Source organism: Mizuhopecten yessoensis, unplaced genomic scaffold, assembly GCF_002113885.1.
Source record: "Mizuhopecten yessoensis strain PY_sf001 unplaced genomic scaffold, ASM211388v2 scaffold893, whole genome shotgun sequence".
Classification (NCBI taxonomy): domain Eukaryota; kingdom Metazoa; phylum Mollusca; class Bivalvia; order Pectinida; family Pectinidae; genus Mizuhopecten; species Mizuhopecten yessoensis.
Genome location: NW_018403774.1, coordinates 250,951 through 263,813, shown reverse-complemented (window position 1 = coordinate 263,813; position 12,863 = coordinate 250,951). Strand labels below are relative to the sequence as shown.

At 38.1% G+C, this 12,863-nt stretch overlaps 1 protein-coding gene across 1 annotated transcript in view; it reads left to right on the top strand.

Moving 5' to 3' along the window:
* LOC110453735 (myocyte-specific enhancer factor 2C-like) overlaps positions 1-12,863 on the top strand; it is a 124,437-nt gene that overhangs the window by 31,213 nt on the left and 80,361 nt on the right. The window contains exon 3 of the mRNA XM_021502862.1: positions 11,261-11,457. The gene's annotated coding sequence lies outside the window, so the exon portion shown is untranslated. The remainder of the gene's footprint in view (positions 1-11,260; positions 11,458-12,863) is intronic.

Genomic DNA, 12,863 nt, shown 5'->3' with positions numbered 1-12,863 from the left:
TGGTACACCTGATGGTACACCTGGTGGTACACCTGATGGTACACCTGATGTCACACCTGATGGTACACCTGACGTTACACCTGATGGTACACCTGATGGTACACCTGATGGTACACCTGATGGTACACCTGATGGTACACCTGATGGTACACCTGATGTCACACCTGATGGTACACCTGATAGTATACCTGGTGGTACACCTGGTGGTTCACCTGATGGTACACCTGATGGTACACCTGATGGTACACCTGATGTCACACCTGATGGTACACCTGATGGTACACCTGATGTCACACCTGATGGTACACCTGATGGTACACCTGGTGGTACACCTGGTGGTACACCTGATGGTACACCTGATGGTACACCTGATGGTACAACTGATGTTACACCTGAGGTTACACCTGATGGTTCACCTGATGGTACACCTGGTGGTACACCTGGTGGTACACCTGGTGGTACACCTGATGGTACACCTGATGGTACACCTAGTGGTACACCTGATGGTCCACCTGATGGTACACCTGATGTTACACCTGATGGTACACCTGGTCATTTTTGGACATTGAGCTAACGGTGATATTGTGCCAGATGCATGTGGAAATGTTAAGAGGTGTTCATGTACATGCATGTACCCTCACTTAACCAAACTAATCTGTCCAATACAAGTCACTCACTGCTCACTAGTATACATTTACAATGTGGGCAATGTTTTGGAAGATCTTTCCATGTACAACGTTTATTAGAAGATAATACATGGTTCTTAAAGAATGAAAATTGTCATTATATCATAAATGTGTTAGAATAAATTATACATCATTCATCTCTCAGTCGAATTGTAGACATGTGTTTATACCAGACATTAACAGAAGATTACTAGATTTGGTCTGGAGCATTGTAGGACCAAGGGAATTCAATTTTGTATAAATCTTTTTCCTGTCCTTGGGGCATCCTTCTCGTAAGGTGGCAGAGGAATGGGCCCAACAGGGGAATAGAGGTAAATAATTAAAATCCTTCTACTTCTTTACAAGTAAAGGGATTTTAACCAAAGTGGTCTAAAGATTTGTTGGGCCAAGGGGACTCAATGTTGTATCAACGGAGGTCTAAACTCTCAGAAAGTAAAGGGCAGGGCCTAACAGGAAAAGTAGAAATAAACTTTTAAAATTGTTCTTCTTTGATACAAATGAAAGGACTTGAACAAGACTTTATTTGGAGCATCATTGTGGCAAAGGGACACAAGTTAGTATAAAAGGAAGGTGTGGCACCGAGGGGCACAAGGAGAAAGATAGGTAAATATTTCAGATTTAAAAACCTTCTCCTCCTGTATAGATAAAGGAAATTTACCCAATGAACTAAAGCATCGTTTTAGCAAGAGTATTCAATTAAATGATGTATAAACAGAGAACCCCCCCCACACACACACACACACACCTATGGAAGCAAAGATCTCCATCCTTTAAGAACGGAACATACCTAATTCCTAAGGAATTAGAGCTATGTACCAGGGTTGCCCTAGTGGTTAAAACCCAGCCCTATATTATATGGATCTCAACTGTTTACTTTCAAAACGTACTTGGCCATGGACTGTTAGAATCAATTGATGTCAAAGAAGAGAGTAGCTCCCCTGAGGGGTGAGGGTCAATGCTGAAATAAGGAAAATTATGTATTTATCCATCAACTCATTTTGATCAATTGATATTATTTGAATCAAATTTGACATGAAGCATCCTGCACTTACCAGAAGGGTGTTGTCCCCCTTGGTACTGCAGATCTCAAAATGGGGAGCTTTTCTGGTGATGTGAGGCAGGGCTTGAAATGGGGAATTGTTTCGATATTAAAAAGGCAGAGATAAAAGTAGAGAATTTTTGTAAAAAATCTATTAAGGAAAATATTTCTCCATGTACATTTTGCCAAATATCTAGGTGAGCAATACAGGCCCTCTCAACTTTTCTTTTTTCATAGAGGTGAAAATTGTTTAAATTGGTGGTTACAAAAGTGAGTAATTCATTCACAATCTCAAAAAAGGAGATTAGCTAAAAGCTGTATATAGGAAAAGCTAATGAAACTCTTCCACATATTTAACCAGGATATTGCTATAAATATACATATCACATAGTTAAATTAATCATATTTTCTTGTGACAAAATTTGACAAGATTTCACAAATTGATGGCTAAAAGTAACATTGCCAGTTCTTACAAAATATTAATAACATTTGACACTTTCATACAAGTTAGACAAACACTCTTGACTTGACATATTGTGACATTTTTAAAAACTAATATCATTGCATCAATTTGTATAGCATCAATTTCAAATCATCTTTTTTTTCTGTCAGTAATCTTTCTTTTGGACGTTTCATTTGAATGTATTGTTTAATATTAGATGAAATTTTCATTATGGCAGTTATTTACATGGATGAGTTATTTTATTGTCTGTAGAGACGATAGATGGGCCTGATAGACACATGTGCTCCCCGTCCTCGGAGAATTACACTTTTTCAGAGATGATAATCAAACGAGTGAGTCCTGTCATATTTTATGGTTTCTAACTGAACTAGATTAGCGATAGATTGGTATCGCCTATCAATATGTCAGGTTGGTGTGTGTTCTGTGTGCTTCGCGATGTAACAGCTATCCCGGATGAAACTTTACATCGTGAACAACTCACCACTTTCTTTACCTTTGTTTCGCTGGTACTGACTTTAGATTCCAGGTTGGAAAACCTTGACTGCTAGCTCCCTATTAGGACCTATTCCTCATGCTTGTTTTGGTAGTTTTTACTCTAAATGTCAGTCTATTTGATAGCAGGTCAATTTGTCTTGACACAGATTTGCTAGCTAAGGAGTAAGCCCTTCAAAGCAATAGGGGCTTGAAAGATACATCATGACTTTTTCTCAGGGACAGAGACCCCGGGCCTTGTAGAGTCGACAGAACACCTCTGTAACTGTCACTCAGATGAATGCGTGTGAGGGAGATCTGGTGTTCTTTCAGATTACCATGGGATAGCTTTAAACCTTTAACATGTTCAGCAGAAAGACTTATTACCTAAAAGCGAGGTCAAATCTTGTACAGCTGCTTTTGTATTCACTCAGTATCATTTCTTCTTCAGTTGTTTTCTGTAGGTCCGACCAGTTGGAGCTTTGGTGTATGTCATTCTCGGTGATCCTTTCAAATTTATCATTTCTTTTATCAACAGATATTTTCTTCTGTAAATAACCAGGTCTAATTTTTACATGAAACGTGACCGTGACCTCAAATGTGCATGACATACATACGGCCATTGTTATACATGGTGAAGCTATCAAGTTACGAAGCATGCTCCTAGAAATCTGTCTTCTCTAGTCCTCGTGAGCAATTTGTAAGAGAGAATCCTCACTGTAGATCTGTACGATTTGCACATACCTGAGCCTTGTTGTGTGAATGTATCTGTACTCCACTGTGACAGAAAGGTTGTTTTTTCTCCGTCATCATACCCAGATCTTTTGCAGTGTAGTTGTTGGCTGATTTCTGTCCTGATGTGGCTGTGTGAACGTTGTTAACACAACTGATGACCATCTGATACGTAGGCAACACAAACAGTCTTCAAAATACCATTTGTTCAGAAAGAAAACCTTATATCCAATATAAAGTTTTGTTTCCTTAATTTTTTATTTGAGTTTTTAAAAAATGAAACCATAAAAATTACCTGGTTTAATTTTTCAACAAAATATCTTACAATGATAGATTTTGTCGTTGTGTGTGTTGACACTGGGTAGATTTTGTCGTTGTGTGTGTTGACACTGGTAGATTTTGTCGTTGTGTGTGTTGACACTGGTAGATTTTTGTCCTTGTGTGTGTTCAAAGTGGAAGATTTTGTCATTGTGTGTGTTGACACTGGTAGATTTTGTCCTTGTGTGTGGTCAAAGTGGAAGATTTTGTCCCTGTGTGTGGACACAGGTAAATGTCGTCCTTGTGTTAACACATTTTTTCCATTTGTAGTTAAATAAAAATTAAAATAAATCATTTCGAAATCTTTAGTGGAAATAAATCTGTCCAGATATTTAGAATTCGTAGTAGATTTCAATAATGTACATCAAAGAGAGTAAAATCTATGTAGGCCAACAAAGGTTAATATCTGTAGCGATCTGTAAAATTGTCCCTGGGGGAACAGTCCAGGACTTGATGTCCCTGAAAGGTATGTGAGTGACTGACCACACAGCAGACTGTGGTCAAGGAAGGGTGAGGGTCAAGTTGTAAACCTTGTCTTCTGTAGTACACAGCAACTCGGTCACAAAAAACACTTTTACCTGCACAACTTCCATATATAAGATGTACACAAGAATCTCATCACAAAATCAGTTTTTTTTTTACCTTTCTTCTAAACATGGTAATTATGATAGAAATTCTTCAAAGGGGGAAACTTGTCCATCAATTCGTTTAATTTCAAACTGAAATTGTGGTAAGAGAGTGAGAAATTACTAAAAAGGAAACTGATTTCATGCAACATTTGGAAACCGATTTAAAATTTAAAAAAAACAGAAGATTAGACAGCTATTATAACCATGTCAGTGAATTTGTCATATTTTGATTGATTGATGTAATTATTGAAATGAGAAAAATCTCCTGATATTGATGTAAATATATATTGCTGTTGATGATAATTTGAAACATATGGAAGATGAGAATATTTGATAAGAAACATGTTCTTTTGTTGTTGGATGTAAGGAAATACAAAACTTGGTTTAACATGAACAGAAATTCTATACTGATGTGTTAACTGTTCTCCCACGGCTTCTGTGTTTATACAATGTACATATCCTGGTTGTTTACTGGTTACTGTTTTTGAATGTTTATATGTATTTTATTTGTATGTTTATTTGTACGTTTATTTGTTTATTTGTATGTTTATTTGTATGTTTGTATGTTTATTGGTATGTTTATTTGTTTATTTGTATGTTTATTTGTATGTTTATTTGTTTATTTGTATGTTTATTTGTTTATTTGTATGTTTATTTGTATAAACACTGTACCATTGCTGATGGTTACACAGCAGAATTAAGTCTAGATTGTTTAGAATATGCCTTTCACCTGAATTTTCTTGTTGTCAGGTAATTAGTGAAAAGATTCTAAAGTACACTTGATTCATTTTCTCAGGTATAAAGTGTGTGTTAAAACTTGTACTGTCAGTAAAGGAAACCCAGCACCTCGCCCGACCTTGGGTGGATTGTAAGGTAACTCTTTAAACATGACACTCTTATTGAAAGGGGCAGCCCAAACTAGGGGGATGTCTCCTTACGCTGTATTATCCCTCTCCTGGTCACAATTGTTAGGTAAACACAGATCAGGATACCCTGATAGAGCTACATAGTTCAGTGGGTACGAGTAGCCAACACGTTAATTTGATCGTGGGCGTGTATTCAAAATCATTTCATTGATTGTGAAGACTGAATAATGTGAGATAAAGTATTTTCACTTGTCCTGGATAGTGACCTGTCAATTCTTTACCAACCTGGTAATTAATGGTAAACCATCAATGGTTTTTCCAGTACTCATCTAATCACAGAAACCTTCAGTGGTAGGTCCTGTACTCACCTGGTCAGGTAAACCATTCGTGGTATGTCCTGTACTCACCTTGTCATGTAAACCATTAGTGGTATATCCTGTACTCACCTGGTCAAGTAAACCATTAGTGGTATGTCCTGTACTCACCTTGTGAGGTAAACCATTAGTGGTATGTCCTGTACTCAGCTGGTCAAGTAAACCATTAGTGGTATGTCCTGTTTAGTGGTATGTCCTGTACTCACCTTGTCAGGTCAACCATTAGTGGTATATCCTGTACTCACCTTCTCAGGTAAACCATCAGTGGTATGTCCTGTACTCACCTTGTCAGGTAAACCATTAGTGGCATGTCCTGTACTCACCTTGTCAGGTAAACCATTAGTTGTATATCCTGTACTCACCTGGTCAGGTAAACCATTAGGGGTATATCCTGTACTCACCTGGTCAAGTAAACCATCAGGGGTATGTCCTGTACTCACCTGGTCAGGTAAACCATTAGGGGTATATCCTGTACTCACCTGGTCAAGTAAACCATGAGTGGTATATCCTGTACTCTCCTTGTCAGGTAAACCATCAGTGGTATGTCGTGTACTCACCTGGTCAAGTAAACCATTAGTGGGATATCCTGTACTCACCTGGTCAAGTAAACCATCAGGGGTATGTCCTGTACTCACCTGGTCAGGTAAACCATTCGTGGTATGTCCTGTACTCACCTGGTCAGGTAAACCATTCGTGGTATATCCTGTACTCACCTGGTCAAGTTAACCATTAGTGGTATATCCTGTACTCACCTGGTCAGGTAAACCATTCGTGGTATGTCCTGTACTCACCTGGTCAGGTAAACCATTAGTGGTATGTCCTGTACTTGCCTTGTCAGGTAAACCATTAGTGGTATGTCCTGTACTCACCTAAACCATCAGTGGTATGTCCTGTACTCACCTGGACAAGTAAGCCATCAGTGGTATGTCCTGTACTCACCTGGTCAGGTAAACCATTAATGGTATATCCTGTACTCACCTGGTCAAGTTAACCATTAGTGGTATATCCTGTACTCACCTGGTCAAGTAAACCATCAGGGGTATATCCTGTACTCACCTTGTCAGGTAAACCATCAGTGGTATGTCGTGTACTCACCTGGTCAAGTAAACCATTAGTGGTATGTCCTGTACTCACCTTGTCAAGTAAACCATTAGTGGTATTTCCTGTACTCTCCTTGTCAGGTAAACCATTAGTGGTATGTCCTGTACTAACCTGGTCAAGTAAACCATTAGTGGTATGTCCTGTACTCACCTGGTCAAATAAACCATCAGTGGTATGTCCTGTACTCACCTGGTCAAGTAAACCATCAGTGGTATGTCCTGTACTCACTTTGTCAGGTAAACCATTAGTGGTATATCCTGTACTCACCTGGTCAAGTAAACCATTAGTGGTATATCCTGTACTCACCTGGTCAAGTAAACCATCAGTGGTATGTCCTGTACTCACTTTGTCAGGTAAACCATTAGTGGTATATCCTGTACTCACCTGGTCAGGTAAACCATCAGTGGTATATTCTGTACTCACCTGGTCAGGTAAACCATTAGTGGGATATCCTGTACTCACCTGGTCAAGTAAACCATCAGTGGTATGTCCTGTACTCACTTTGTCAGGTAAACCATTAGTGGTATATCCTGTACTCACCTTGTCAAGTAAACCATTAGTGGTATTTCCTGTACTCTCCTTGTCAGGTAAACCATTAGTGGTATGTCCTGTACTAACCTGGTCAAGTAAACCATTAGTGGTATGTCCTGTACTCACCTGGTCAAATAAACCATCAGTGGTATGTCCTGTACTCACCTGGTCAGGCAAACCATTAGTGGTATGTCCTGTACTCACCTTGTCAAGTAAACCATTAGTGGTATATCCTGTACTCCCCTTGTCATGTAAACCATTAGTGGTATATCCTGTACTCACCTGGTCAGGTAAACCATTAGTGGGATATCCTGTACTCACCTGGTCAAGTAAACCATCAGTGGTATGTCCTGTACTCACCTGGTCAGGCAAACCATTAGTGGTATGTCCTGTACTCACCTTGTCAAGTAAACCATTAGTGGTATTTCCTGTACTCTCCTTGTCAGGTAAACCATTAGTGGTATGTCCTGTACTAACCTGGTCAAGTAAACCATTAGTGGTATGTCCTGTACTCACCTTGTCAAGTAAACCATTAGTGGTATATCCTGTACTCACCTGGTCAGGTAAACCATTAGTGGGATATCCTGTACTCACCTGGTCAAGTAAACCATCAGTGGTATGTCCTGTACTCACTTTGTCAGGTAAACCATTAGTGGTATATCCTGTACTCACCTGGTCAGGTAAACCATTAGTGGTATGTCCTGTACTCATCTGGTCAGGTAAACCATTAGTGATATATCCTGTACTCACCTTGTCAGGTAAACCATTAGTGGTATGTCCTGTACTCACCTTGTCAAGTAAACCATCAGTGGTATGTCCTGTACTCACCTTGTCAGGTAAACCATTAGTGGTATGTCCTGTACTCACCTTGTCAAGTAACCCATTAGTGGTATATTCTGTACTCACCTTGTAAGGTAAACCATTAGTGGTATGTCCTGTACTCACCTGGTCAGGTAAACCATTAGTGGTATGTCCTGTACTCACCTGGTCAAGTAAATCATTAATGGTAGGTCCTGTACTCACCTTGTCAGGTAAACCATTAGTTGTATGTCCTGTACTCACCTGGTAAGGTAAACCATCAGTGGTATGTCCTGTACTCACCTTGTCAGGTAAACCATTTGTGGTATGTCCTGTACTCACCTGGTTAGGTAACCCATTAGTGGTATGTCCTGTACTCACCTGGTCAAGTATACCATTAGTGGTATATCCTGTACTCACCTTGTCATGTAAACCATTAGTGGTATGTCCTGTACTCACCTTGTCAGGTAAATCATTAGTGGTATGTCCTGTACTCACCTGGTCCAGTAAAACATTAGTGGTATGTCCTGTTTTCACCTGGTCAAGTAAACCATCAGTTGTATGTCCTGTACTCACCTGGTCAAGTATACCATTAGTGGTATATCCTGTACTCACCTTGTCAAGTAAACCATCAGTGGTATGTCCTGTACTCACCTGGTCAAGTATACCATTAGTGGTATATCCTGTACTCACCTGGTCAGGTAAACCATCCGAGCAGGTTGATGTATTTTATTTGTAACAAGCTAGAAGACAGAGAACCTGACATCATTGTTATGACACAGCATTAATGTGTGTACAGGTAGGTCAGGATATACTAATGAGCAGGTTATAGAAATTTACACCTTTATTTATGATGAAGCTTGGGAAACCTCAATAATCCATTTAGCATGAAAATAATACCTTTTGTTATATATATAGAGTAAAAATGCTCCCAGTGTTAAATGACAGTTTTATGTAATGTACGTGGTATTGTGTTTTATGTTACAGTCTGATTTTTTTGGACCGTTTGTTTTTACTCTGAACAGTTTATCCATGCACACCAGCAACACATTTGTATTTGTGTTTCAACTAAACCTGTCTAATCTGACACCTGAGTATTTATTCAACATAATGCTGTAACTGAATTTCTAATGAAAACTTTCCAATAAGACCTGTGTATTGTTTCTAATTTGACCGATATATTGTTTCAAATAAGGTGTCAGATTAGACAGGTTTACTGTAATTTATTCTTAGTATCTCTTCGGACAGTATATTTACTTGAGGTAAAACATAGGTTTGTTCATTAATTAAAAAAAGAAATTCTGAAGTAAAATAGGAAAGAAAACTTATATGAGTATAAATATAAGATTGCATTATCACTTTAAAGTAAATATTTACAAATTATTCTCATTGAAACATTAAAAAGAGTTTTATGAGGTACAGGTTGTCGTTAAATTGGGTATAGAGGCTTGCAAGGGCTGTCAGATAGTGTAGCAGGTATTGACCCAGAGTTGGTGTGGTACAGAGGTGTGATCTCATCTATAATTGATACTGCTGTAGTGATCTCGAGTAATGGACTTCAAATCAGCCTTGCAGGTACACTGATATATGGTATCAGACTCCAGAACCTTCTGTCTTGTACATCCTAGGCTAGGTCTGGCTATTCCTCTCATATCTCAAGTATGTCTTCTAGTGTTTCTGTCCGTTCTTCCAATATCAACAATTACATATATGTTGACTCGTACATCCTCCGATACGTCTGTCCATTCCTCTGATTTCACAATTGGGTCTTCCTTTAAATCCTCGGTATGTCTGTCTTTTCCTCCAATATCATAGATATGTCTTCTTGCACAGCCTCTGATATGTCTGTCCATTCCTCCGATATCACAATTATATCTTCTTGTAGATTAAAATGGATATACATTGTATTATTATTATAAAATAGGTGACAGGTTTATTATTATACATAATATATAATAGACAAACAATATACATAAATTATTTTAAATTTCATTAGGATATATTATATTTACCACTGTATGGCATTGCCACTCTATAAACCAAACCAAAGCAAACATTTATACAGGCTGAAAGCAGCATGGCCCACATGATGACACCCCTACCGTTACTGTGAAGTGCTAATTATAATGCTCGATATATGCATTTGTTAATTTCTGTGAAATAGAAAATGGTAAATATAAGTAGTAAATTGTGTTGATACGGCATGAATGACACAGATTTGCAAAGGAAAAAACCATAATGTGCTATCGCGTTATGTTTTGTTTCCTTGCAGAGCTGTGTCATTCATATAGACTGTAAATGCCATATTAACACAGTTCAATGTTAAAACAATAGATATATGTTCCATAAGACATACATTTGAATACATTATATAAGACAACTGTTACATCAGACATCTGACATACATGTACTAATACACTGGACATACATCAGACATATATTTGGTGTAAAACTGCAATACTTCTGATTTGTGTTTATGTTTTGAAGGCCTTTTGTAGTAGGTTCCATTATATTGTAATAATATTACGAGGGGGGTGGATATTTAAGTAGTGCTTTAATACTTTTATAGAATTAGTGTTCCTATAAAACTTATCAATATCATAATTTTTATGCATACATAAATATAATTTTGAGATGAAAAATTTCAATATTGCATTTCAAATCAAACATTTAAAACTGTTTGATTGATGCTATACATTTAATGTGGATTTAATGGGATGACACAGTCAGTATGGTGTAGTCAGTTGGGTGTAAGGCTAGCAGTATATTGAATTAAAGATATTCTCTTTCTTTATGAGATGTGTATTGGCAGTAATTATATATACAACATAGAGAGAAGAGCTGATTTACAGCTCGCGAACAGATAAAGCCCCACAGTGATCGAAGCCACTTCTCTGTAGCTTAATCACAATTATGGTTTTTGTCATACATTTATTTTTACATACAGCAGTGTAGATGTATTCACTCCTATTGTACATTAAGCCCTGCGAATGGACACAGCTGATTCATCTGTGTGTGGAATCATAGCCTAACATACTGTACATTCACACAGTAAATTATAATACCATACATTTTTAAAGATTAATTTGAAGCTAGTATATAATAAGGAGGTTTTCTGGAACAGGCTTTAAGTAATGTGCGAGAGCGGTGTGTAGGTAAGCTGGGAGTGTGTATGCAATTAGAGTCATTAATAATACAGCACTGTTGATTAGGTATGGGCTCTCTGACCTTGTTTTTCCTTTGACGTCATAGATCGGCACATGAGCTAGCAGCTTGGTAGATAGCAGGCTGGTATACACACAAGGTACATAGGTATACAGTGTTGTAGTCAGCCAAGTCACAGACCCACTACTGTGTGTGTACAGTGCTCATCAGCCCTCTCAGTCTCACTTTCATGGAATCTAACACCTACTGACCACCGCCTGTTATAAGCTGGAGTCTACGGCAAGGTAGGTACCATTTCTCTCACACATTCTTAACTCACCAACAAATACATTGAAATTTCATTCATGATAAGGCTGATATTTGTCTGTATACTATCAGGCAAGTTGATGTTAGGTTTGACCTGACAAGGGCTATAGGTGGTATTTCAAATTGATTTATATATTCTTTGCCAGTATGTTATCTGTCTGTGCGGATGACATAACCCTTGGCCTAGCAAACCAGCCTCCTGTGATAAATTAGCATTGTTTTACTCAGCAACCCTGGTATAGATTTTACCACAGCACTGATTTGTTGATGTAACTCGTGTAATTTTGTTCACCTTGTTGGAGCATGGGTATGATGTGTTTACATTGGACTAACATACTTAATGCCAGTCATATGTGGAGATTAAACTCAAGTAAAAGTTAGTCTCATCTATATAGGCCCACATTGTGGTGTATAGTCTACTATTGTAAGTGTACACATAATGTATACTGTGTGTATTTGAATCTACCCTTGAGTAAATATCTACATGTAATACATAATCCTGTGGGTTCTTGTAATGTCACAGTACCAACTAGAGTATCACAGTGTATAAGTCAGGGCAGTCGCGGTACCACAGTACAGGCGATATAAGTCGTCAGAGGTTGATGTTTGTGTCTCGAACAAGGCAACATGGCAGCATCAGTGTCACCCATAGAATCTAGGGATGTTCCAAGTTTGATGACAAACAGGGTAGCTTATTATTTCACACAGACTAATATTGTCTCTAAAACAGTCACATGTTATGTCAAACAGGATAGAATGCTGTAACAAGTAGGGGCTGCATGTCATGTACACCAGTGTACAACAGGGTAGTATCGTGTGCCGTGGTTGTATACAGGATGTGCAGTGTTCATTTAACCACTGTCATAGCTTCAGATAGAGAGAATGTAGAGAGTCTACTCCAGCTAATGTCACATAGAGTAGAAATTGTGACTTCAGATATAAAAAAAATAGAGCATCATGCTATAAAATCTGAGGACACCAATTCCATCCCCAGCTAATGTTAAATAGTTAAATAGAGTAGAAGTATGCTATAGAATAGAGGGTAGTATTTTGGAAGCATGTTATATGAATAAGATATCTTGTGTAAATCACGGTAGAATATAGGGTACTAGTGGTTAGGAGGGATATAGGGACATTCTACAGACAAATGGACCGTTGGAATTAAGCAATATGAAATTAATTACAATACAATGGCCATATATTGGCCCATTAAAATCTTTATTTTTCTAAAATTAACCTAAAAATGACCGTTGCCTTGAATATCTTCCTAACCAGTGGGGTACATGATAGAAGGTAGTGTTAAACATGCTGGGTAAGGTGAGAAATCAAACAGGATAGCACAGCTCTGTATGCACAGTGGGTTCTCAGTGTCCTTCTCGGTAGT